The sequence below is a fragment of the Phaethon aethereus genome (assembly GCF_964289735.1).
Source record: "Phaethon aethereus genome assembly, chromosome: 5".
NCBI lineage: Eukaryota > Metazoa > Chordata > Aves > Phaethontiformes > Phaethontidae > Phaethon > Phaethon aethereus.
The window spans coordinates 28,417,139-28,444,368 of NC_138579.1; the positions used below are offsets into that span (position 1 = coordinate 28,417,139).

The window sequence follows — 27,230 nt, forward strand, 5'->3', positions numbered from 1 at the left end:
CCGGTATCTTTTGTTGCATCCATTGGAATGGGACCACAGTAAGAGATCAAATACGCTTCATATTTAACGGAGCTGAATGCTGCTCAGCAGTCACGGAATCTATCTGTCCTTTGGTCAAGGCACCTTAGCGTGAATTAACTGAAAGTTTTCAGAGGGATTCATAGTATGTTACCCATTTTCGGACTGTGCAAGATAAATCCCTCATGTCTAATCTGCAGAAGTACCACGCACTTACAGCTGCAACTGAAGTCAATGGGAGACAGAACATAAATGCTATATAACGCCTCCACATCAGACCTCAGATGAAATTACTGAAGGCTTCAACTGCACCGAAAACAATTAAGAGGAAAATTGAAATGTAAGTGGCTATCCACAGTTACCACAAGTGAGAAAGTTTATTTCCAGCACTTTCTGCCTGTCATCCACGACTGAAAAGAAGCAGATTTTGATCCGTGAAACAGCACATCAGTGAAAGAAGGGACTGTATGAACAGGACGGCCTACACCACACAAGTAGGAGGCTAATCTTCTCAGTTGGAAACTAGCTGGAGCAGCCAGGATATTAAACCAGCAACACAAGGGGAGGTTATTTGGAAGGCAAATGAGGTACATGCTCAAATTCAGCACCTAACGAGCGAGTTGAACCAATGTGGCAAAGAATATAATGAAAAGAATCTCTTCAATTGTTTATGTATTGATCCTAGGAATCTGGGTAAGCAGCAAGAGGGAACTCTCATCGATGAGAATAAATTTTATATAACCAGCATTACTAACACCTGGTGGACAACTGGCATGTTAAAATCTCTGATTAACAGGAAGGATAAGAGAGGCAGTAAGGGAACAGGATACCTTAAAAAAAACCCCATGCCATTATTTCTTTTAGAGCAATCAGTAACACAGAACCACAGCTCTTGAATACGTAGAGGTCAATATGCTAACTAACATAACTTAAGAAAGACTTGCTGGTCAGCAAATTAACCAGGGCACAGGACAAATTTTTCTTCAGCACGTATCTATAATCTTTGGAAAGGAAAACGATGCTATGTGAGGGGACTTCAGTTTAGGACACGTGTTCTGGGAGTCTGGTGTGGACAATTACAAACTAGTATTACACACTTTCAAAAAACATGTATTATTTATGAGCATGAGGCAAACAATCTCATTATAACACAGGAGATGTTAATCACTGTACTGGAGATTGATAAATACTTAGAAATAAGTGATAATAAACCGACTGAATTCCACATGGGAAAAAAAATCCAGACTCTTTACATGCACAGAAACACTCGAACAAGTATACAAAGTCCTTCAAAACTGGAAGAAAAAAGGATAGAAGACTGTGATAAAAAACTGGGGAGTCCTTTAAAGATGTCTATTAAAAAAAAAAAATCTGACCTCACTACCAAGAAAAAGTAGAACTACTTTTTCATGTAGAAAGTAAATAAAGCAAACGTATGCTAGAAAGTCACAAAACTACAGAGGAAAAAAGTACAAATACATCAAAACACAGAAGTTCTGAAGTGATGCCAATTGATGAGAGTAGTTAAAGGCATCAAGGAAAAATGCATCATTGGCAGGAATACAGATAATAAGGATTTCTCACTATGAGAGGAACAGTGAATGTGTAAGTTTGGAACACCTATACCATAAATTGTAATGCAAAAAAACCCCAGGAGTGTTCAGTATATAAGTTGGTCTGTCTTTGGAAAAAACAGGATGATATAGTTACAGTTTATGTAGCAGTAATAAGCACTCTTTGGTTTATTAGAAATCAAGGAGGGATAAGTTTTACATTTACAGATTCGGACAATTTTCACTTCAGGTGTTGCAGGGTTGTCAGAGAAGACCCCTGTTAATCAATCTTAAAACACTAGGACATTCCCAAAGGCTGGAAAAGCACTAACAATATGTCAATATTAAAAAAAAAAAAAAAAGACCAGTGGAAATAAAACTGGGCCAAGTAAGTGAAAACACTGAATTAATTTAATACAGATTTTAATGAAAGAATATAATTACTCCCAGTCAACATGTTTTTGTGTGAAATAGGTCTTGCCAAACAAATCTGATTTCCTTCTTTGATGACATTAGAAGAGGATGTTGTACAGAGATTTGTTAGGCTTTGACTTGTCAGACATAACAGATTGATAAAAAAAAATCACTATGCACCATCAAGAAAAAAATTTAAGTGGGTTCAGAATGGGCTGACAGTTAAAAACCCACCAAAACCCCATGTTCCAAGAGGCAATTGTCACTGATTAATACTAGAATACTAGTAAGGTTGCACAAGTATCAGTACTAGGCATACTCTTACTCAGTGTATCCTTCAATTACTTGGAACCAGGCAGACACAGCCAGTAATGTTCATGAACAACAAAGCAAGCAACCAAATAACGATGACAAAACAATGTTCTGGGCCACTTGGTAGTTAGGCGTATTCAAATCAAGTGTATTTTAATAAAACCAAATGCAAAACTCTCAGTCTAAGAACAGTGAACACAGGCTACACTTACAGAAAGGGTAACAATATTCAGAAAAGCACTGACTCTGAAAAAGATCTGGGACTTCAATATAAGGTGACAGTATAATGCTGTGGAAAAACTGGGAAAATGCAATCTTTTGGTGTATACACAGTAAAATAGTATGTATCTTAATGAAGCAACTAAGGTCATTTTACTTTATGGATGACACCAAAGAAACAAAGATATAAAAATGCATATGCATCTGTGTCCACATTCTAAAACAAAAGGATGTTAAAAACGCCGAGAAGATGCGGAAAAGAGCCATACCAGAATTGCAAGCACTAGAGAAAAAGGCATGTAGTGAAAGAGCTTATGCTGTTCAGATTACAAAAAACCCCAAGGATATGCCTACTCAGGAAAGATGTACAGAGATACATATGCTAATTCTGAACAAGGTAAATGAAGTACCAGGAACATAATAGTTTTGTGTTGCTACTGATTCTCATTGTCCCTCAATAAATGGACAGGAAATGCAGGATATAAAAGAATTTTTAATCTAGTTGAGTAGGGGTAACTTGAATCACTGGAACAAACTATCAAAGGGAATGGTGGTCTCCCCACCTCTTGGAATTTTTACATCAGACCTAGATACCTTTCTGGAAAGCACGTTTAAACAAACATAAATTTCTGGGCTCAATACAGGGACAACTGGTGAAATCGATGATCTGTGACATTCAGCAGACCAATTAAATTATATAAAAATATCTTCTGGGTTTGGCCTTAGATGCTAAGAATTTATGAATGATAAATATTCTAAAAGATAAAGTCTTGTACTCTCAAATAGGCATGCAAAATTTGTGGGCATTTTTGACCTTAATTTCTTCACGCCTTGGTTTCCCTATGAAGCATGAAGAAAGCATTCCTCCACGAATACATTAAATCATTGCTTATTAAACCTTTGGTTCTTATAACATTGAATACTACGGAAAATCCCCATGATGGTTACTCAAAATTCTGTTTTCAGGGAAAGGTTTGAACAGTATCCAGTAAACAAGGGATTGGCACACATAATGAACAAAGAAGATAAAAAAATATATTGATTGGCTGTTCTCTGGATACTGTGTGGAGCAGGAATGCTGTGAAATAAAGCACACATGATCCTGTAATGAAAAATGTTAACATACTGTTTCAGGGGAAAGGGGAGTAAATGAAGATGCTCGCTTCAGAAATGCCAGAACTGAGGTTAACTCTTGATTAACTGGCTACTTCAGTGTAGATTTTTGCATGTACAGCAAATAACATTGTACAATTGTGCACATACACAATACTCATAATTATTGTCTAAATAACCTGCCTTCCTGAAAGGACAAATGTTCTGATGAATAATTGCTGAAAGCAAGACCATTTGCTTGCCCTATCATGTATTCCTTAAATCCCCTGCAATTTGTCAACTTTGAATGCAATACTTCTCCAGGGGCTACCAATGAGCTTTTCACATCTTGCTCATGTCATCCATTTTCCGCTTGATTAGTGGGGACCTGAAGTAATCTTTCTGCTTCACAGAACAACTAAAGGCAACATACACAAAAATACCAGTATCTTAGGTACAGCTCTTAGCATGGGACAAAGGTCTTTGGGGATGTTCAGGCTCTTGTTGGGCCAATGAAGTGGCTGGGACAGATGAGGAAGAAACAAATATCCAGGCTGAAAAAAAGAAGGATAAGTTAGAAAAACAATGAGGGAAGACAAAAGAAAACATTTCTGACAATGGGGAATAAAGCAAGCTGTGTGAAGTTGAAGGTATGGTGTAAGATGTGAGAAGAGAGAAGTAATAACTTGTATGGAAACATGGAAGAGAAGAATGCAAAGATCAATGTACTTTTCAGAGGTAGGGCACAAGATGGAAGAAGTAGAACATACTATGTGAATAAAAAGAAATATATTTTTTCACACCCCATTTTCTTTTATGTGACAAAATTTATGTGATTTTTTTTAATATTAAGTTTCTTTGAACCTTTCTGTTTTAAAGTGCTAGAGTAAATGACAGGTATCTAAAAAGGTTTTAATATTGAAATATTAAACAGACCGTTATTCTAAAGAAAAATAAGTAAAATAATTCTAAGTACCTGACAGTAAGACTCAGTTCTCTGACTTAGTTAAAAAATACTAATAAAAAAATTTAGTATCTTTTTTCCAATTCAGAAATGCCACGAAATTAATCTTTGACCAGAAAAGTGAATGAGTTTAAAACTATGAGTGGCGTTTTTGGTGCCAGTATCTTTTCAACATCAATTTAATTCAAGTACCACCTCTTTTAATCTTCACTACTCCCCTCAAAACTGCCAGAGATCAGTTGGTGTTCATGCTATTAAAAACTAATGAAAGGCGTAGATTTTGATTTGATAAGTTAAAACCCCTTCAGGGCTTAATGTCATCACTTTAAATGTAGCATAAAAAGAGCAACAGTGAGAAATGATTGAAGCTCTTCACCATGGCTGTACTACTCTTGATAGATTTAAAATTCGCAGTTCTGTTACTAGATGCAGTATTTGATATATAAAAGAAAAAAAAAATTACATTGACATGAAAACGTTTGTAATTCATTGGGCAAAAGGATATCTTTAAACACCAGTATAAAATCAAGTAAGTTCTTCTGTACCAGTAATACTAATGAAGCCCTGTCTGATATTGATCTTCACCCTCTCTCTTACAGTTTCCTCCTACCACCTTCCCTTGTAATAACAACCTCATATTCCTTACAACGTCCTCATAAAATTAATGGATTCTATCTTGTGTTTTAACCCCAGCTGGCAACTAAGCACCACACAGCCACTCGCTCACTCCCCCCTGGTAGGATGAGGGAGAGAATTAGAAGAGTAAAAATGCGAAAACTCACAGGTTGAGATAAAGACAATTTAATAGGGAAAGCCAAAGTCACAAACACAAGCAAAGCAAAACAAGGAATTCATTCACTACCTCCCTTTGGCAGGCAGGTGTTCAGCCATCTCCAGGAAAGCAGGGCTCCATCACGTGTAATGATTGCTTGGAAGACAAATGCCACAACTACAAATGTCCCCTCTTTCTCCTGTTTCCCCCAGCTTCATATGCTGAGCGTGAACATCATATGGTATGGAATATCCCTTTGGTCAGCTGGGGTCAGCTGTCTCAGTTGTGTCCCCTCTCAACTTCTTGTGCACCCCCAGCCTCCTCAGCTGGTGAGGAGGTGTGAGAAGCAGAAAAGGCCTTGACACTGTGTGAAAACATCCCCGTATTATCAACACCGTTGCCAGCACAAATCCAAAACATAGCTCACACTAGCTACTATGAAGAAAATTAACTCTATCCCAGCCAAAACCAGCACATTCTCCACAACTTATTCCAGACCATTTACATCATGCTCAGGTCCCACACTATCCAATACATTCTCATTAACCACCACCACCTTTCCCATCCTTTGATATAATATGCAGATATCATTCCCTTAGTCAATGGACCACACTTGCAAAATGTCCATAAAACATCCAGAAATGTCCACTGAGTTAATTTAGTCCATAACTTTGGGCTCTCTCTGTTCTGGTGGCCACTCAGGACAGGAGAGGTGGTGTGTTGCATGGAGTTATTGCTACCAAAGCCAGCTCAGGTTGGGTCACTGCTGCACTTAAACTGCTTCTTTTAAGGCTTGTCCTCCATTGGTTCAGGTGGTTCCCGCTATAGTAATTCCTGTAATGTGCAACTCAAATCACGGGTTACAACAACTTAAAGGTATTTCCATTACAATCTTCACCCCTGGTCCTTTTGGACCAGACCATAGTGTTTAACATTGCAATGAACTCCTCCCCTTACCCCTGCTCCAACTTGGACTTATCCACAGACTACAGTCCCTTAAAATTGTACCTGCTCCAAGTGAAGTCTTATCTATGAGCCACAGTCTCTTGAGGGGTACACCTCCTGCATCATAGACTTATCCACAGCCACAGATACTTTGAGGTGCACCTGTGCCAAACTGGCCTTCTCCATGGGCCACAATGCCTTCAGAGATATACCAGCTCCAGCGTGGCCTCACCCATAGCCACACTGCCTTCAGAAGTAAACCTGTTCCAACACGGCCTTACCCATGGCTGTAGTACCCATGGAGTACAGGGAGTACCTGCTCTGTCATGGGCTTATCCATGGCCACACACTTTGAGGTGCACCAGCATGACCTCATGCACAGCCACCTGCTTCAGCATGGTGTACCTGCTGCAGCATGAACCTATCCACAGCCACAGGTGCTTCAAGATGTACCTTCTCCAGTGTGGACTTATCCTTGGGCCACAATCCCTTCAGAAGTACAACCTGCTGCAGCACAGACATAACCATGGCCACAGATGCTTCGAGATGTACCTGTTCTGGCATGAGCTTATCCACAGCCACAGATGCTTCGGAGCGTCCTCCTCCCATGTGGACACAGTCCCTTTGACTTGAGTTCAGACTGGAGTCCCAGCCTGTCCATCAGAGTAGCACAGAAAGAGCAGCGATGCCCTGGCGCTCTGCCAGGCCAGGCACATCGCCATTGCTGTTATCAAAATGTTCCCAGGCACAGCAAAGTAAGATGATAAGCAGTACAGCAAAAAGCAGCCACAAATGAGCACTAGACTTCTACATAGTGAAGCAAGCAAGCCCCATGGCAAGCACAGAAGCCTGTCCATTAATAGCTTAACAGCAATAACAGCTATAAATTTAATCTATCACACTCCAAGCAAATTTGTTATCTTGAACCCTTTGAGTCCCACATTGGGCGCCAAAAAGGACTATCATGGTTTAACCCCAGCTGGCAACTAAACACCACACAGCCACTCACTCACTCCCCCCTGGTAGGATGAGGGAGAGAATCAGAAGAGTAAAAATGAGAAAACTCACAGGTTGAGTTAAAGACAGTTTAATAGGTAAAGCAAAAGCTGCACATGCAAGCAAAGCAAAACAAGGAATTCATTTACTACCTCCCTTTGGCAGGCAGGTGTTCAGCCATCTCCAGGAAAGCAGGGCTCCATCACATGTGACGGTTACTTGGGAAGACAAACAACATAACTACAAATGTTCCCCCTTCCTCTTTGTTTCCTCCACCCTCATATGCTGAGCGTGAACATCATATGGTATGATGCACTACTGCCTGGCACCTGTACACTCTTCTGAGGATGTGATATCCCCTGAAAACACAGTAAGAGGTGGTGCTGAGGCTGACGAAAATGTTCCCTTACTCCCAGATCAGAAAGCATTTTGACAGCATCATAGAATAGTTTGGGTTGGAAGGGAGCTTTAAAGGTCATCTAGTCCAACCCCCCCTGCAATAAGCAGGGACATCTTCAACTACATCAGGTTGCTCAGAGCCCCGTCCAACCTGACCTTGAACACTTCCAGGGAGGGGGTATCCACCACTTCTTTGGGCAACCCGTGTCAGTGTTTCACCACCCTCACTGGGAATATTTTTTTCCTTATATGTAGTCTAAATCTATCCTCTTTTAGTTTAAAATCATTGTTCCTTGTCCTATCACAACAGGCCCTGATAAAATGTCTGTCCCCATCTATACCTTATAAGCCCCCTTTAAGGACTGGAAGTCTGCAAAAAGGTCTCCCCAGAGCCTTCCCTTATCCAGGCTGAGTAACCGCAACTCTCTCAGCCTGTCCTCAGAGGAGAGGTGTTCCATCCCTCTGATCATTTTTGTGACCTCATCTGGACCTGCTCCAACAGGTCCATGTCTTTCCTGTGCTGAGGGCTCCAGAGCTGGACACAGGACTCCAGGTGAGGTCTCACCAGAGTGGACTAGAGGCGCAGATTCTCTTCTCTTCTCTCTTAGTCAGTCAATTAACTGATTTAATTAAAATGTCTTGTGTCAAAATCCTTTTCTCAGCCTATTCAGAGATGACCAGTTTCACACCTGTTATGCAGAGTTAGGTCAGTTATACTGGTGATAGTAATTCAGCTGGATACAACAGAATTTGTTTCTCAGATTCAAAGAGATAAGAAATATTTTTACTTATGAGAAACAGTAACTTAGGTCACAAATTAGTCAAGTTTGTTCACTTTTTCTAATGCATGAAGCCTATGCAGTTTGGATTAAGACCAAGTTTTTACATGTGAGAGCTGGATTGTGGAATAATGGCCTTATTCCAAAAAATGTTGAGGTAATAAAAAGAAATCATCAACACACTGTTAAACCTACTTTTTAGAGTATAGCCTGATTTTAAAATGGAAGTAAAGCACCTTCTAGGAATTCAAGATGGTACAAGCAATCAAGATGGTATAAGGAATTCAAGATGGTACAAACAATCTTGCCAGCACACAGGCCTTGACCAAACTGAAGCGGGGGAATCTATATTTTAGTTATAGCAAGATACGTAAGATCTGTGGTATGAAATGCACTGCTGAGTAGGACAGAAAAAAAGAAAAGTTGCCAAGACTGTAACTTCTGTATTTGTCCCTTTTTGGCTGTATTTTCTTAAGACAGAAGAGTTCCTTAAATATTGATGTGATCCCAGTACAGGAACAGGAAAAGTGCAAAGTCCAGAAAATTTAGGAGGGATCCCCAAAACCTTGTTTGCAGACTCACTACAAATGGCCACACAAGCTCTTCTCGAGTGAGAAGTGAAAGTATTCCCAGGTGAGATGCTAAGTATCATGTGTTGGATTCAGTACCACCCTAACACTGCTACACAGCCTAGACCAGAGACAGCCAACCTATAGCTGGTCTGAGCAACCACACGAACAACTTTACCCATTCGTGTACACATCCCTAACAGGACAACTGGTCTACAGTTCACATAATTACGCATTTTCTTAGATAGTTGGCTGATTTTGTCTTACATCTGTATCGAATGTGTAAAGACTCAGTGGTATTTCGCAGATTTTTTAATGGTGAAAATCACCAAGTGAATAGCTAGAGTGATTTACTAGATGGTCACAAGCACAAACTGAATAAATATCTTTCATAGAGGTAATTCCATTTTTAAGGTCACTCAAGTTTTAACTTCTAGGAAACTGCCATCTTTAATTTTGTTATTACTTAATCATCAGCTTTTACAGGGAGCAAGGCGTAATTTTAACAGATGGCAAAAAGCAAACAGATGATCAGATTTTTAGAGGTGCTGAAGAAGCTCAAGACAGGTACTTAGTGGGATTCAAAAAACTGTAAGTGGGTTAGATACCTAAAAACCATTAAAAGTCTTGAGAGGTAGGCATCCAAATCACTTAGACAAATTTTGAATATTAGCTCCCTATTTACCTCTTTCTTATCAAGATCTCGGTGTTGCCTTCAGCAAAAGTTACATTCACAAAGCTTTTTCTTTCTCTTTTGTATATTGATGTTATCCACCTTGCTTTTAAATCACATCTACACCTGGTAATTTAATAAATGTAATTTAATAAACAACTTCCCTGTCTTTTAGACATATCATTTAATTACTTTTACAGCCCCCTCGAATAAACTCTGTGAACTCTCTAGAACTCTTGTGCCTCCATTTCTTAGCCGAGGTACAGGCTTACATCCTTTACTGATATGAAAGAGTATTACTAAGTGGATTTAAGTGATACTACTGTGCAGATTCTCAGGTGAGGATCTAGCTCACAAGCTCTTCTCTGTGTTCAAAGGTGATTCTGATGAATATCCTCCAGATTTTCTAGTTGAATCACTGAAAAAGGGGGACATTAAACCCCCCCTATTTTCTGAGCACCTTTCCTTGCGGTCAGGTGAGAGCATGCTGTGTGTTCTGAAGAAGGCAGCTTCATCAGAGCATACAGCCGTGCCGCTTTTCCTACCCCTTGGGAAAGCTGTGGAAAGGTGACTGCTCTGCTGTGGTACAACTTCTCAGTTTATTAGAGGCGCCCGATCGGGAGGGAATTGGCATCTTCCCAGTTTGCTCTGTCAAGCCATCATCTTAAACCAACAGTATTAAAGTAATTTTGCTCTAGTTAGGCTACGTATCTTGATTACGGGGTTTCATGTTGTTCATCCCCATATGCTGACCTTGAATCCATCTATTAAGCTCACAATTCTAAAAAGAAATCAGTCTAAGGGAGAAATCACCTATGCTCCTGTATCAGCGCGATACTTTCTTTTGCTTTTATTTCCTACTTCCAGAAAACAGAACCTGACCTATACTGAGTGATCCATAAAGAAAAACAAACATAATTATGAAGCAGGCATATTTTTATAAATAGGAATGTCAGGCATGTCATCTGGAGTAGAAGGTGGAAGAAATGTTACATAACTTAAAAATACTAGAGAAAGCAGCTGAAATTTTCTTAGAAATCCCAAAAAGTTTGTAAGACATAAACAAATTTTAAAGGTAATAATAAATAAATTTGGAGCAGTAGTAAAAAATAGGCCTCTCATTAGATGAATATCTTAAATACTGACCCATAAATGATTTTAAAATTTCTAAGCAAGCACTGAAAACATGTGATACCTCAACTTGTCTTTTTTTTTTTTTTAAACATGCAATCTCCATTACCCAGTTTTCAAGAGATGTCTATTTTACAGCTAACAACGCTATATAATCCATTGCAGGACAAGGTATTTACATGATAAAATGTAAGCTAGCATGTTACAGAAAGTTAATACACATCAAATACTAGGATTTTATGCAGCAAAACTCTAGTCAGAAAGGAGTTGTAAGATAAGTTCCTTTTTTTCAGGGAGGATGGTGGAGGGAGGGCTGTGCCTGTTCCTTTTTTTTTTTTTTTTTAAATTAGAGTATTGGTACGTGTGTTTCCAAATATTGGAATGAAACATCACTTTGCAGCAAAAATTTTTGTTACTATTATTTACCACTAAAAAACCCCACAAACCAAAACTAAGTTGATTTTATTTTTGCTAGAAAATAAAATAGCAAAGATAAAAGTTTAGCTTAATAGATTAAAAAAAAAATACAGGCGCTATCTGATAGACTATAAAAATTTAGAAGATTTCAAAATGTTTTCAGCTAGGCACAAAAATGCTGTTAATGATTAGCTGCATAACAAGAGATTTATCTCTGTCTTTTTTTCCTTTCTTTTTTGTGTGTGTGTGTGTTGCAAAGGCAACACAGCTATACTGCAGGTCCGTCTGTGCCATTCTTAGGCCACTTTCAGGCTGATTGAGAAAAGCTGGAAAGTAAACACAGGTGTTTTAAAACTGGAGCCGCTGTCATGGACAACCACAAACACCCTTAACTCTGATGTGGCAACGCCTCTTTCCCGCCCTCTCTTTTTTTAAAGCATTGCCCAAAAAGAACATGTCAAATGTTTCACCTTTCATCACCTCAAAATAACTTGGAGCTTATGGCATTGTTTGGCACGTCTCAAGCAAAGAGATAATTTTTTTCATTCCTTTTCAGATGTAGCCAACTCCAAAGCAGTCACATAAAATAAAGGGCCATTCTATTTCTAATTATTTTATTTTCAGTGTCCACTGATTTACCTGCAAGCACTATGTTTCAAGTTGAACATTTCCTTCCTGAAATGTAATTCATACTCCTTGTTTTCATGATTCAGGTTCAACTAAAAAGACAGCGAGGGGATTTTGCAATAACTAAACAAGAGATTTAATCCAGTGGATAAGAGGATAAATAAATTAAAAACAAAAAACAAAAAAACCCAAAAAACGCCACAAATCCCCCAAACCAAAAGAATAAACCTCCGTTTCTTGATTATTGTGCAAGAATATGTACAAAACTGAAAAAGTACTCACTTGTAAATTAGCTGTTCCAGGAAACAGCACATCCTGTTTAACAGCCATGAAGTCCTGCCTAGCTAGAGAAAAAGTATGGAAAGCAAAAGCAGAAGAAATCCCCAGAAATTACGTAGTCACTCTGCACTTACGCAGTTGATGTATGGAGGCGAGGGAGTAATATATTAACAATAATGAGACAGCTACTGACAGTTACAATTTAGTTCTGAAAAACTGGTAAACTAAACAGAGGCGGTTACACTTGGACTGAAACTAACAGCCCCTGCAACACTCCTCGCCCCAAAATGCAGAACTGGCTCATAATCTAAATATCAAAATCTAGATCCAGGAAAAAATCCTGAAATTTTATGTTCTAAGTGGTACGACTCTCACATCAATACCAACAGCGAATGTATTGCCAACATACAACATTGCTGAAAAGATAACATATATCAAAATCAAGTCTTACTTCTTGTAAAGGATGACTTTTCCTGTCAGTCTCAGCTCAATCCCTCAGATTCCAGAATGATTTTCTTTTTCACGCAGACGCTTAGACACCCCGGTTTCAAAAACCAGACACCAGACTTACTGTGTGTCCTGTGCTCCAACTTAAACAAACACAAACGACTCTGTAAGATAGACAGCACTCATGCATACATTTATTTATGTTAGGACACAAGCAGGATTTTTCTTTCTTCCAGATTTTGTCCGGCATGGTAAAGAGACAGTATTATTTATCAAAGGATCTGTCTGAACAGCCCTGAGCCTCCTCATCCCCTGTTAACTTCACCGGGTGTTCAAAACAGTTCACAACCTCACAAAACAGGCCTCAAGAGACGACTTGCAAAACTGAACTTTACATTAAAATATCAGTCCCTGTTGCTTCCTTTTGGCCATTTTACCTCGTTTTTGACAAAAATTATGAACTATTTCGTATACTTCTAAATTGAAAGTCTAACCAATAATACATTTAAAGCTTTACTGAATATAGCCAAGAAAATACAATTGTAATGAATGTAAAGCTTCAAACTTCTGCCAGCAGCCAGTGTCACTCACGGTGCTGTGCGTTACGTAACGAACACTTAAAAGAAATCACACACACAAGCACAATTATTAACCTACATATGTTAAGATTGCAACAAAAGCCATTAAAGAGCAACTGTATTCACTATTTCACCTCATTTGTTGCTATTTCTGGCCCTCTGCATTAAGCATACATGACTTGAAAATCATATACCGTTGAGACTGTTACACATAATGGACAAATTAGACTGAACAATGTTGTGTATAAATTAGTCTGTTCATTGGTTTGCATTAGAAATACTTTCCTGTTAAAATAGGGAGGATTTATGCCTGACTATAATACAAAGCAACAGAGTTTAATCTGATCCATTAAGAAAAAAGTGCACTAGTACACTCATGGAGAAAACCATTAAACATTCTCATAGCAACAATTCAGAGTCAGCCAAAAGAAAAGGGAGAGAAAAGCTTGTTGAAATAACCCTTTCTAAGTGCAAAAATTTCACTCCATACAAAGATGCAGCAATAACGGTGGTGTTTACCTGCAGGTCTGTGAAGTCTCAGAAAGAATGCTTTAAGCTAACAAACTGAGTTAGGGGAACCTTATCAAACCACTACCATTAAATAGCAATGATAGATTTATCCCTCAGCACTACAGTGACCTCCTGGCCAAAAGCTAATTTCTCATTCCTCCAACCTTTTGTTTTCAAAATTATTAATTAGTCACAAAAGGAGCTGATTTTTGAAGCAAAAGACTTGTATCCACATTATGAAAGATAAGGGGTGCTTTCAGCTGCACCTAACTTCAAGAGATGTTGTGGACACTCGGCTTTGGGCATTTATTATTTGATGCAGCTCTGGAGAGCAACTTCAATTTTTCTATGTGTCTTAAAGAACCAGCAGGAGATACACAGTAAAACCGTAAAAAAAACTAGTAAGGTTTAACTGCTAAAAATGAGTTTACTTAATGAAACAAATTGGGAAGCTGATTTTATCTTTTAAGAAATGGGGAAAAAAACCCATAAGAAAAAGACTAAAAACTGATCCCTAAAGTTTTACTCAGACAAATAATAGGTACTCACAGAAGTAGCTTCCTGTGTGAGGCTTACTGGATTAGGCCCCAATTTGTGAAAATGTTGTTTCTGGACTCAGACATGCTATTCTAAGTTTCAGGCTGGAATGAAGTTTTCAGATTGGAGCTCTTAAGTCCTAAAGATAGGAGTCAGAAGAGAAACAACACAAGGGTGTGAAATACGCTGTTGCTGCTACAACGTCAACTCCGCTTGGTAATTTTTCTCAAATTACCAAAGAAAGGAAACATGAAGTCTGATGTCACTTTCTTCAAACATAAATACATCTCAGCAAGACTGCGAGTCTTTTTCTCCTAAAGAATAACTGAAAAAACAAAAATATGAGAAGCAGACATTCCTTTGTGAGGACAAAGTTAATAAAACATTTTATTTGGGAAGTTGATGTGATACAATTGGAGTTTGAAGGCGCACTTAGCTCTGTTCCAATATTTTAAATTTGACAACACTTGTCAAAAGATGTTAAAAATTGTTTTGTGGTCCAACAAGCCACTCAGCAAGAATAATTTTTAAGCAGCTTTTCTTTTTGTTTCAGTTAAAATTAAAATCCATGCTGTGTAATCCTTGGAGTCAATCTGTAATTAAGGGGATTTGAAGAGAGACCACGCACCGCATTAATGATAAAATTTAATATCTGTTTTAATACTCTAACATAAGAAAAAAACCCTAAGCCACATACAAAAAAGCAATCACCTCCCTATTTTTTGGGAATGCAGCATATATACACCATTACTATGTCTAGCAGCAGTGCTGTATTTGATGTCAGCTTTTTGTTTATAGACCAAATGTTTCAGGATTTAGCATCTACAGAGCTTAAAACTGCACCTGCTTGAAAGTTGGCACCCAGATTTAATAGGCTAGATAAACAGATTTTATTTTATCTAGTTTGGAAAATGAGTGTTTTTGCTGTTACTGTTGTATAACAATTCCAAATGGAAGGAGCTACCAGCAGCATTTCCAAGGTTTCAGTTACTCTCCTCCCAGTCACTCAGCCACTCTCTCCTCCAAGTTCTAAGACAATTACAGCTCAACTGTAAAAAATAGGAGCAGATAACCAATTGAAACCAATTAATTTTATGTGATATTCTTAAATGCTTAAAAGTCTAACACAATACAAAAAAAGGTAATGTTTGGTATACTAAGCCTCTCCTCTAGACTATATGCAAGGAAGAAGTGTGAAATCTGTCTCTTCAAAATACAGCTAGTTGACACCAAGTAGTGTATTGAAACGGTTTACTCAGTTAACAGTGGAGCAAACACAGCTCCATTTTTAAACTAGAAACCCATACTACATAGTTTCATCCTTTCAGAAGATGGGATAAAGGATTAAAGTACAAGGGCAATGAGGTATTTTATGATTAATTCATTCTTTTCCAAAGAACTCAATACAAAGCATGGTTAAAGTAGAGGTGCTCTTAATGAGATTTTGGGTGGAAAGGTGTTGAAGGGATACGATGTTTTTCACTGAGAAAGTATAACAGATTCTTTTAACATGGACATCAAAGATTTTTTCCTGTTAAATTGTCTTCTGGCCTGAGCTCTTCTGAAAGAACTAGAAAAGCATCAATATATTCTTACCGCTCTCATTGTATCATGCAAGATATCTAGTTTATGAAAAGAAATTTGAACAGAATTTCCTCTGGTCTCTGAATATTGTCATAACAGCCTAAAAGTGTCTATAACAGTGTAAGCCTTCACAGATTTGGGACCTAGTCCTATTAAAATTTAAGTGCATGTGGAACTCACAAGCTTTGAGATCAAAGAAAGGGGTTCATTTCTTCTCAAAATTTAGATCCTATAACTGTAACTATTAACATCAGCAGGACAGCTCTCCAGCAGTCGCTGCTGCGTATGTGCACAGAATCAGGCCTAATCTACAAGATTAGCTTCACTGTTTGAAAGTGTGGTCCACTGATGATGATGATGCTTCTAACAGAAAAAATAGTTTAAATGGTATTGATCTTTTAAAAATAAGTTCTTACAATTTTTCAAAATGTGTGGCCAAGGTATTTGTAAAGAAAGAACTCTATGTGCAAGTCACACCACCACCATCTTAATAAACCCTCCGGCATAGCAGGTATTTCTTTAATAAACAAATGAACATTGAAATAATCATCTTGACTGTGACCCACAAGGAAATGTCAAATTTATGAAACTATATGGAATCTGAATATATCTAGTAAAACTGTGAAAGATGACATCTGTTCTTCAGTGGAGAATCAATTCTGGAGACGCAAAATCCAGTATCAACTAACAGAGTTCAGAAAATGAAGTCCCAGAAGGTTTCTTTATATATTGAATCTAACTACAAAATGACATTTGGGTCTTCGAGTTTAATTTTAAATTGCAAATTCATCTGCTTAGCAGCTTAAGACAATCACCAATACACATTAATACCATGTTCAGGCAATGCGATATACACTTATTTACTATTACACAATAGTAAACCGTGTATTAGTATTAATGAAGTGTACTATTGCACCTCAGCTTCCTATCCAAAGTTTAAAGACAGCTCTTTTTTAATCTCATCTTTTTACTGTTTTTCCTCTGTAAGATATACTTACCTTACCACTAAGGAAGGATGAATTTTGGAAGTAACAACACAACTGACTGAATTTGGTGGCATGAGAAATTTAAGTTTTAATTGCAAATGTATTTTACAGGAGAAATCAGACCTTTGTTGAGTGTTTTCAGTGAATAATTCATTTTTTCTGCAAGCGTAATGAGCAATTTTGATTCAGCTACATGACAGAGCTATGCATGCAGCGTTTCGAAATATGAAGATAAACCTAATACATGTTGAGTTGAAATCCTAATGCACTGATATACTTCTGCTGACATGAAGATTACTTTATACCTTTCAAGTCTTCAAATAATAAAAAACAAGGCTACATATTTCATATGCCAAAATTCTATCTGTGCTTGTGTTAATCAGTAAATATAATATTAATATACGTTCTGAATAGGTGGTATACCAATGTGCCTGCACAGGTTTTTTATGGTTAAGGTCTAGAAACCCAGAATTACTGCATTATCAAATTTACTACTTGAACCCTAACATATAGCTTACTACTCTAAAGCTTACTCCTAGAGAAAAGCCAATGTCGAGCTGCCAGTCCATAATCTTATGAGAAAAGTTGTGAAGAGCTACTGGAAGGCAGGTGGGAAGGATTTTACTTCATAAAACTCACTTTCATAGAAGAAAATAAATAGAAAAATAAAAGGATCAAAATAAGTCCAAGTCCACTCGTGCCTCTTCAAGCATTTTCCTAATGACCTGTGTACTGCTAGGGTATAAATACACACCTACTGCACACAAGGAATACATCTCTCGCCCTCAGCAACCTGAATATGTGAACAGCAGAGCCCACCTTTCCTTTACACCTCTGCGTGGCCACACACATGGAAGTCAAATCAGGATTTTGCTCTTATTTATGGGGGAAAACAAGGGATTTTCAAAAACCTCTCTGGTCTATGAGCACAAGTGCCCTATCATCAAAAACGCGTCTCTGCACCAGACCAAATAAATAGGTGGGAATTAAAAGGACAGACAAAATGGGTCCTGACTCCTCTGAGTAAATGATGGCTAAGCACCAAGCTGCACTTTCTGGACATTGGCTTTTTTGACTTAATCTCATTCTAAAACCTAAAGTTTCTCACCTGGGAACAGGAGAGACTTTCAGATTACAGCAAAAAGATAAATACAAGGAAACACACAGCACCCTGAGGCTTCTGAATCAAGGCTAGTCTGCAGCCTTACAACCATACTAAGACCTAATGTTTCAGTGTCTTCCTTTATCATTTGGCCCCCTTCTACTCTGGAACCACACTTCATATGATCACTTGCATGCAAAATGCTACGAAAGGGTTCTCCAATTCTGCATAGAAATGTGGATAAACTTAAACATACAAAGACCAAAGACTCCTTTTCAGTAAATACCTAAAATTCTGAAATATTTATATTGATCCTTTATCCTATCCCTGGTTTCTTCTACCCAAGATCTAAAGTGGATTCTATCAATTCTGAGAGGTGTTTCAGATAAGGAGGTCATGGATGGGTCAGAGCAAGACCTTTGCTATTTAATGACCCTGTAGCTTGCCTTTTGCACAAGAGTTTAGGTTACTACCTTTTATACATTTTATTGTAGGACAAATAACTGACATGTCATCATGCACTCAGGCTCAAGATTTTGTTTACAGTTGCTGCTCAAACAAAAGAGGATCATTTTTCTGTGCAGCATAAAAAATGAAGGGTGTACAGTATGACACTGAAAAAATGATTGCAAATTAAGATTTACCACACTTCTTTCTGCATGTATGAATAACATATTCCATATGGAGAAAGAAACAAGATTTATGAAATAAAAAATAATACATAACAATGTCACTCCTCCTCTTCATTCATTAAATCTGATATCTTGTCTCCAGCATCGTTTAATACTTGGTACCTCTGAGAAAGGAAAAACTTAACTGGGCTAAATATTTTTGGTACTTCCTTTGTTTTATTATCGTAGGACACTGACAGATACTTTGAAAACTATGCCAGTGAAGATTAGGGGTGATATTATTAATAGAAACTAGTGCTAAAGGCTTCTTTAAAAATTGCAGAAAACAGTTACTATTTTATGTACAAAATGGTTTTAGATTTAGAATCTCTCAACTAAATTTGGAAATATATTTTACAGTATCAGAAAGTGGCAAGTGAAGGAGGGAGTCCTAGTTTTCTTATAGTAAGTCTGATACATTAGGCTCCATGATTGTTTTACAACTAGATTAACATACGCCCTTCATTCCTGATCCATGTAATCCCAAAATGAAGCTCCATAATAGTGGGAAAGTAAAAAAAAAAATTTTTAATAATTGTTTGAAGTGCAACAATATGACACCTACTCAGATGTTACAAAGGCTCATAGTAGTACTACTATTGACATGTTACTGGGCAGAAGGAAGGAAAAACGAACCCATGACTGGGGTGATAAACAGTGCCACTGGAGATGGCAACAAAGGTTATCATTACTGTTAAATAGAGTTTTTGTTTTTATAAGAACTTTATAAACTTTCCATGTAAGTAGCTTTTCTAACATCATTGTGTTTTCTACAGTATGTTTTGCTCACGTATCAGATTCTGCGATTCTAATTTACAAGATACTGATGAATTCCAGCGTATTTTAGAGCATGCCAATTTGTTACCATTGGTTTAAGGCATGGGTATCACCTCTGTGAAGATGAATGAAGAGCAGGTAGCAGACAGCTTCCTATCTGGCCACAGGAAGCCTACACAGTTTGTTCTGTCTTCTACAACTTCAGAATATTTGTTTATTACAGGACATATATTTCTAGAATACATATATCAGATATCTGCCCCAGGCCCATAAACTATTCCAGTTTTGAGGTCTTTTAACTGAGTTTAGATAAAAACCTAAAAAACCTGCAGAAAGTTCGCATTTGAAACAAAGCGTCCTTGAAACTGGAAAGCCAAGTGGCAGCATCACTGAGCAAGGTAGGAACTTCCAGCAAGTCACCCAGACGGCTATGAAATGAATCAACCATACAAAGTGGAATCTATCCTGTTAGAAGGAAAAACAGGTGCATGGAAGTGCAATGTACTTGTAAAATGCTAAGTTAATATATAATGTGTGCAGATGCATTAGAATGGTTAAATGAAAAACATGGATGAGAGGGCCTTGTCAACAGGAAGTTCATGGCCACAGAAGCCTATTACCATGAAAGCGATGATTCTTTACATAACAAAAGTGAGGATGTGGAAGCAGCCTAGACGACTCTGAGAATGATAATCCAGGTTTCTAATAACCTGAAACCAAAATACTACATTCCAAGAACCTGTTGCATTCATCAGAAATAATACTTCTGCTAATTGGAAGTAGTAACACTGACTGACCTCACAGGAAGACAATTTCCACCTTATGAAATGGAAACAAAAAAATAAGACTCAGCCAAAAGGTTTGAATGACCACATCATCCCCAATGAAAAAGGAACGTTTATAGCATATACAAATAGTTTGTTGATGTTTAAGATTGTCAAGAGTAATCTGGTGCCACGACAGATTTGAAGGCTATCAATAAAAAGCAAAAGACCTCCAAGGAATTTTTAGTGGAGCAGATGAAAGCTGACATCAAACACATAGTGTGAATGAGTAACGGATTCCTTAATGTTTAGAACTGAATCGCAGTTCAATAAATATATCATGGAGCGGTTCATCTTGAGAGTGCTCACAGGGCATGTACAGGACAACCAAGGGATCAGGTCCAGCCAGCATGGGTTCGTGGAAGGCAGGTCCTGCTTGACCAACCTGATCTCCTTCTATGACGAGGTGACGCGCCTAGTGGATGAGGGAAAGGCTGTGGATGTTGTCTACCTGGACGTTAGTAAAGCCTTTGACAGCGTCTCCCACAGCATTCTCCTGATGAAACTGGTGGCTCGTGGCTTAGACAGGTTTACTCTTCACTGGGTAAAGAATTGGCTGGATGGCCGAGCCCAGAGAGTCGTGGTGATGAATGGTGTTAAATCCGGCTGGCGGCTGGTCACAAGCGGTGCTCCCCAGGGCTCGGTTCTGGGGCCGGTCTTGTTCAATACCTCTATTGATGATCTGGACGAGGGGATCGAGTGCTCCCCCAGTAAGTTTGCAGATGACACCAAGCTGGGTGGGAGTGTTGATCTGCTGGAGGGCAGGAGGGCTCTGCAGAGGGATCTGGACAGGCTGGACCGATGGGCAGAGGCCAACTGTATGAGGTTTAATAAGGCCAAGTGCAGGATCCTGCACTTCGGCCACAACAACCCCATGCAACGCTACAGGCTTGGGGAGGAGTGGCTGGAGAGCTGCCTGGCAGAAAAGGACCTTGGGGTGCTGGTTGACAGCTGGCTGAATATGAGCCTGCAGTGAGCCCAGGTGGCTGAGAAGCCCAACAGCATCCTGGCCTGTATCAGAAATAGTGTGGCCAGCAGGAGTAGGGAAGTGATTGTGCCCCTGTACTCGGCACTGGTGAGGCCGCACCTTGAATCCTGTGTTCAGTGTTGGGCCCCTCACTACAAGAAGGATGTTGAGGTGCTGGAGCGTGTCCAGAGAAGGGCAACGAAGATGGTGAGGGGTCTGGAGCACAAGTCTTATGGGGAGCAGCTGAGGGAACTGGGGTTGTTTAGTCTGCAGAAGAGGAGGCTGAGGGGAGACCTTATTGCTCTCTACAACTACCTGAAAGGGGGTTGTGGCGATGAGGGTGTTGGTCTCTTCTCCCAAGTAACTAGTGACAGGATGAGAGGAAATGGCCTCAAGTTACGCCAGGGGAGGTTTAGATAGGATATTAGGAAAAATTTCTTCCCCGAGAGGCTGGCCAAGCATTGGAACAGGCTGCCCAGGGAGGTGGTGGAGTCGCCATCTCTGGAAGTGTTCAAAAAACGTGTGGATGTGGCGCTTCAGGACATGGTTTAGGGAACATGGTGGCGCTGGATTAATGGTTGGACTTGATGATCTTGAAGGTGTTTTCCAACCTTAGTGATTCTGTGATTCTGTGAAATATATCTGCTTTGGTTAAGAGATGTTTCAGCATCTGTTAACAGGAGAGAAGGAAGACTTACACTCCTCAGGCAAGGTGAACAAACTCTTTTATCCAAAGTTTAGTTTGTTCAGACTGTCAAGACATATTCAGTACCATTCTTGTGCAGCTGTTTACAGGCAATATGAAACATGCTAAAATTTCTTAAGACATACAGTGCTTTAGACAAGCATAATTAATTACACAGATAGAACTCTTCTCAGGATCATTTTCAGGACAAATGTTGTTCTGCCAATAAATGTTCACTCTCGCCCATATATTACTTTGCTTTGAAACAGTTCTGAAAGACTTGAGGTGACAGTAAGTAGGAAACACCACTGCTTGGTCTTCTTTCATTTGAACGGAGTCCAAGAAATACCGAGTAGCTGCTGTGCAGAGAACACTGTACACACAGGGCTGCCATGCCAGACAGTGCTGTCAGTGAAAGGACAGCCTTACAAATACAGGAAGGTGCCATGGCCAGTGCAACTGAGGAAGCAGAGATGAGAACTTGGGTATGTTTATTTGTTTCCTTTAATTTGAAAACAATCCAAGGCTTGAATGAGTTTTAAATTCTGGCCCACAGTGATGCCTTAGTGAACGAAGCACCATACAAATGGCCCTGCCGCCTATCCACACAGCCACTTGACATCACAAGCTGCCCACTACAAATCATGCAAGTACTAATGTTACCAAACATTATTTAGCTTCAACTTCCAGGTAGATATTTTATATAAATCAGACTTATCAGACTCCAGAAGCCTGTGTTTCTAGAGGGATTCTGGACAACTTTACTCTCAGTGAAGACTAAGTGTCTCATCTCATAATTTATTTCCCATGTTTTCCATCAGGGGAAACATTGTATTATTTGCTTATGGCACATTTAAGCAATTACTTTAACTTTCAACTCCCTATAAAAATGAAGATATTTTTGTTCAATGAATACAAATGTCTATCAGTGCTAAAACATTAATCACCAGATGGGAAGAGACCTAAGAATATAGGTGTCACTTGTGAACAACTATTCTGTCAAGATCTGCATAACTAAATAAAGCCTACCAGCCTGGATGGCTACAAAAAACTAATTATCAAAACTAGCCACTGAAAGTGATACTAATAGATCAAATTTCTGAACTTAGCTTTTTGACTCAATGTCAAATACATGTGCTAAATTAATCACTTCCTGCTGACAGGGGATACACGTAAGCAAACTGTTACACTCCAAAATATATGACAGCAGATGAAGGAGAAATCCCTGGCTGAGGATCTCCAGAGCTGAACTGACCAGAGGACCAGGTTATGACATCTGGCTCAAAGGAACAACTGGGTCCAAGGACACTTCAAATGACTGCTTTAAAGACCACTTGACCAGTGCTCACACTTTTTCCACTGGGGCTGAGGGGGAACGTTGGTCACTGTAGGATTTTGAGTTATTTTCTCCCTCTCCATACATACAGATAACTGGGCAGGTTGTCAGAAGTCTGTAGCAATAGCTTTTGGAGACACTGCAACTTAAGCAGAAAAGAATGCAGAAAATTAATATTGAAGTGGAACATGGACAGAATTATTTCTGCAGGGTTGTACACAGCCTCATTTTAGTGCTCATTTATGGGATGATGCACCACTTTACACTGAAATCCTCTGAGGTGTACAGTACTATTTAATAACACCAGCCATAAAGTGACTAATCATGTTTCTAGCATGGGTAAGTGCTGAACAGACTTGGGTCTAACCTTAGTGATATGCTTTAAGAACTTGTGATTAAGAGTTTTTTGGCACAGCACAAGCAAAGACTCTGTTCAGTGCAATTAAGATTGCAACTGTTATCTATTCTGTCTGACAAAGTGTCTAGGAAGCAGCAACTGAAGAAAAATGTTTGTGCATTCTTACCCACATCCAGATTGTCAGCAGTATATTCCGAGTTTTATTAGGTCTTTTATTTCCACCTCCACCATGTACTTAAAAGCAATTTAAGCATTCAAATCTCAGCACACTTTCACTCTAAAAATTAATAGTGATCTCATGTACTTTATAACAAGTTTTACTGACAGGGTAGCAAATTTTTCTCTCACATTGCCCAGGCATTTAAATGAGGGCACATAACTGCTTTAGGGTAGCTCCAGGAGAGTGAAATGAGCTCATCGTGGCTTTCTATAACCAGAACCGGACAACTCTTCTGAAAGCAGAAGAGGAGAAGCAGCAGCCTTCTTAGGAGAAGAAACTGAACTACTGAAACTTTGGCTCATGCACAAAGTTAGAGATTGCAGCTTACTTCGATAAATCCTCTAGTATTTTATCCTTGTGTAAGTTATTGGAAGAATAGCATGAAGAACCTTTCAGGATTAGTTGTAGCAATGTATTATTTGCTGGAGATAACCTCCAAGAAGCCTGCTAACTATTCCCATTGCTCCTGAAACACTCATATAGTTTCAGAAAAATAGATACAGATCGTAAGTAAATGCAAGGGCACAGTGTATCTCCTCAGACTGAGCAGCAGATCTGAAATCTACTTCTCCTTCCCTTCTACTTCCAATAGAAAGCTGGCATCCCAGTCTTCAAACACACCTATAAATTCACTTGCAAATGTGACAGCAGTCCCTTTTATAGGTAGCAGCACGTGACATCCAAAATGAAAAGCGTGATTGCTTTAGGGTTAAGTCCACTGGGTTAAGTCCACTGAGCTCTCAAGCTGAGCTTTCACAGGTCGATACTCTGTTAGATACAGAGGGAACAGTATATACTGGCCAGAGGAATTCACAGCAAAATGTGAGAGAAATAGGTGGACTGTCCAACATATGAATACTGCTGAGTTGCTTCATTGAAAAAACCCAACCACTCTGAAGTAAGCACAATATTTTAAAGCATCTTTTACCAAGCAGTAACACCATACCAACAAGTAAAGCAATAGCAAGTTTTAAACTCTTCCCAGAGTAATGTATAGTTACTTTGCAGCTAGAAACTGCAGGAAAGCGTAGCACCCACTTCACCACTGGATAGCACAGCTATTCATCTGTTAGCTATAAAATACTGGTAATCAGCAGCTGGTTTCTATCACTCACACAGCACTGCAGTTAACAACAGTGCAACAGTTGAAATGGCTGAAGTTGGCAAAGTGGTGTTCTCGATGTGGCTGGGCCTCACCACGTTCAAAACTTACGTTCTAGGTTTCTACTAAATCAACCTGATCTCTGTTGCTTCATGTAAAATGGTTTTGAAAGTACTGAAGGGCTTTTCTCTAAGAGTATTCTAGGGTGCAATTAATAACTATAATAAAACATGAAAATTGCATGCTGAAGTGGAATTTGAATAGAAGAGATGAGACTGGGATCTCTCAGTTTCCCACCACTGGTTCTGGCAAGTTTCCTTGGATTACAGAGCATTTCAAAAGCATGTGGCTCCGTCAGAAACAGATCAGAGGCTTTATAGCCATAAAACAGCTCTAAATTCATTAAAATGAAGCTCTGAAGCTCTAAACATAAAAATGCTATTAGAATTACTTAGTTTTTGCAGATAAGGGCCACAGTTACTATCTTCTGAAAGAAGCAATTTATTCCATAGTCAATATTATACACCTAAACAGCATGAATATTCCATGTTTTTCAGCAGTAGTAAACGTTCTAAACTTCATGTTAAAGGTTTTCTTAATTTTTTAAAGCTCTTATGACATCAGATTCTCCTGGGATTGTGATCTTCATGGATGATACACTGAGTAGTCAGCTCGATTTGTTTTTGTGGTTGGCATTGTCAAGCAGATATGGAAAAATGGTTTCTACTCTAAGAATCTGGGAAATTCTGGGAATCAAAACAGAGCTTAATACAATTTATGAGAGGCATCAGGGAGTACTTAAATTAAGTGGTTTTTTCACAGGCATCATCACTGGAACAACTACCAAACTGCTATGCATGTTGATTTCCTGCACTGACACAATTCTTATGTGTCAGCAGAAAGCAGGTGACATCAACTAGAATTGCTTCATAACAGTACTGTAGACACATTTCTGACAGCTCCTTCAGGTCACTGTCTTGCCTCTGACTCTAAATTTATGACATTCTTAATAAAACCATGGAAGCATGTAGGATGACTTCTACAGAAAATCACAACTAAAAAGACCGATTAGTCAAAAAACCATAACAAAACAAGCCAATCATAACCAAATATTAAATCTTAATAGCTCTGAAGGCGATTAATAATCTTTACAAGTTCTAATGACATCACACTTGGATGGAGCAAACTCATTTAGTCACTAAAGGGCACCTGATTTGTGTATCATCATGAAACTGCCCTCCTCTCCATTTTGAGAGTTTGGCTTGGAAGTAAAACTAGTATGTCACTCTGGTCTTTAAAGCAGATTAATAGCTGCTTTAAGAAGAATGTACCACCTAACTAAAAATTACAAAAGAAATCAGGCCTGTGGAAAAAAAAAAAGTCACTTATCCCTATGTTTCATTCAAATCCAGTTACACATTTTCCATGAATTTTCACATCGCTATTTGTTTCACAAGACTTATTGCCTATTCTTCTTCAACTCAGTAAAGAGGACATTTACACTGGCAAAATCTTTATTTTTCTTTAGGAAAATGTATTAGTTAAAACTCTGTGTTTCAAAACTACACACTACAAAGCTAACAACAATAAAATGATCCACAACAATATTTGAATACTAATGAAAAAATAACAATTCTTCAACTTTTCTATGTTTAATTGAATCAGCTATTTCAGTGTATTGTGGGAATACATTTAGCAGAATCAGTAGAGACCAAATGTTAATTATGAAGGCCAAGCACAAATGAATAATCTTACGTATAGACCCTGACATGTTAGAACTGCAAAGCACTCTGCAGATCTTATTTTATGAAAATGTACTAAGAGTGCAAATGTATAGGCCCTTAGGAAGCAATTATCCCTAAAAGATTTAGCTATAATTCAATCTGAAATATTGTAAGAGATTTTTAAAAATGGTTTCACAAAGAGGAGGATTATTTTACTTTAACTATGGAAATAGGGGCCTACATGCTTCTTTGAATGACCTCTGTGCAGCTGTGGGCATTGCCTGGAGGGAAGATTTGAAACTGGCCTTTTTGTTCAGTTAATACAATCCCTTATGACCGGTAAGAATATTATAAAAATTAGGAGTACCAGTTTGGCATTGTAGGACTGAATGGCCCACATCACTATAAGGAATGTTCTATGCAATAAATACATTAAATATGGAAATTTTAAATCACATACTACTAATATGTATGACAGAGATTAGTTAAGAAGAGCTATCTTTATACTGCACCGGAAGATGAAATGGCACAGTAAAGGTGTATATAGCATGCCTTATGTGTTGTTTATTTGTCACAAAATCCTCAGGTGTCACACGGGATCTAAAAGTGTAAGAACAAAGTATGCAAGAGTACTTCCATCATCTTTGTGTTTTCCAGATCCTG

At 38.6% G+C, this 27,230-nt stretch overlaps 1 protein-coding gene across 1 annotated transcript in view; it reads right to left on the reverse strand.

Annotated features, from left to right (window-relative positions):
• The window catches only part of MIPOL1 (mirror-image polydactyly 1), a gene marked incomplete at its 3' end in the record, with an annotated part of 160,553 nt that overhangs the window by 68,819 nt on the left and 64,504 nt on the right, over positions 1-27,230 (reverse strand). The window lies entirely within an intron of this gene.